The sequence below is a fragment of the Mastomys coucha genome, unplaced genomic scaffold (assembly GCF_008632895.1).
Source record: "Mastomys coucha isolate ucsf_1 unplaced genomic scaffold, UCSF_Mcou_1 pScaffold6, whole genome shotgun sequence".
Taxonomy (NCBI): Eukaryota; Metazoa; Chordata; class Mammalia; order Rodentia; family Muridae; genus Mastomys; species Mastomys coucha.
Genome location: NW_022196912.1, coordinates 81256934 through 81258306, shown reverse-complemented (window position 1 = coordinate 81258306; position 1373 = coordinate 81256934).

Below are 1373 nucleotides of genomic sequence, written 5' to 3'. Positions count from 1 at the left end.
TTTTTTTGCAAACGTTTCACTCTCTGCCTCATTCTCCATCATGTCAATGTTACTGAAACACTTAGAAAAATTCTTTGCTTTTGTTCAAAGGATAAAAATAACAAATCAAGAAATAGGGATAAAAGGCCCTGTGGACTAAGAAACCGGTTCAGTTCTTGAATTGCTTCCACTTTATGAGGCCTCAGAGGACGGTGAGGAAGTCTCTTCTTTTGATGATACTGTCATAAAACCATACAAAGAGGCTCTGGCCTGCTTGGCTGAGTCAAGTGCCCCTCCTCGTTTATCATATAAGAGATTGTTAGATCTCCCTTAAAGCCTTTTGCCTTTCTTTCGCAGAAACTGGGTGAGACTTAACCTCCTGAATAAAGTATTTTGAACAACAACAACAACAATAACCACAAAAGCCTACTTGTTTTTCTGGATTAGTCCCACTACAGGAAAGAACTGCACCTTAGCATGAGAGGAGCAAGGTTGAAGCAGCCACAGAGGGTTGGCCCAGGAGAAAGAGCAGGCTGGGTGGGGTGGGGGTGGGGCGGAACGGGCTTCACACCGCAATGGTCTGGGTAATGGTCTGAGGTTTTTCCACCTTCTTTTCTATCCTCACTGCTGTCCTTCAGTTCTCCACATTGTGTGGAGCTCAAACCTAATTCCCTCAACTATCTCTGAGATGCTAATTCGATTCATGAGCTGTCTCTCTATCAGAACAACAGCTACTGTCAAATTGTCCTGTGTGTCTCCTAAGCAAGCAGAGTGGACTCTGAGATGTGGGATTTGGCCCTCTCACCTTCAGTTTCAAGCATTTCCAGCCCCCCTTTGGTAAGTGCTCCAAAACCCTGCTCTGGATTAGACTGGTGCCTTACTCTGTGACAGGAAAAAGAAGAACGAAACAGCCTAAGAAATGGATCCAAAAGGTAAAAGCTGGTCTCCTTGACTCCGTAGCTGGGAGCTGTTGGAACCATGGCCATCCTGGAACTGGGCTGATAACTTTTCTTGGGGATTCGGGAAGCTGTTGTCCTTTACCTGCCCCCAAACCCACCCCAGCCCCTCATCTCTTCTGCACCCCTGAGAGAAACCCCAAGGGTTCCTGATTTTTTGTTGTTGTTGTTGGTTTTTTTTTTTTTTTTTGGTTTTTTTGAGAGAGGGTTTCTCTGTGTCGCTCTGGCTGTCCTGGAACTCACTCTGTAGCCCAGGTTGGCCTCGAACTCAGAAATATGCCTGCCTCTGCCTCCCAAATGCTGGGATTAAAGGCATACGCCACTACTGCCCGGCTCTGATATGTTTTTAAAGCATTCACTAGAGTTGTAGAACTTATGGAATGAATGAATCTTTCTCTCTCTCTCTCTCTCTCTCTCTCTCTCTCTCTCTCTCTCTCT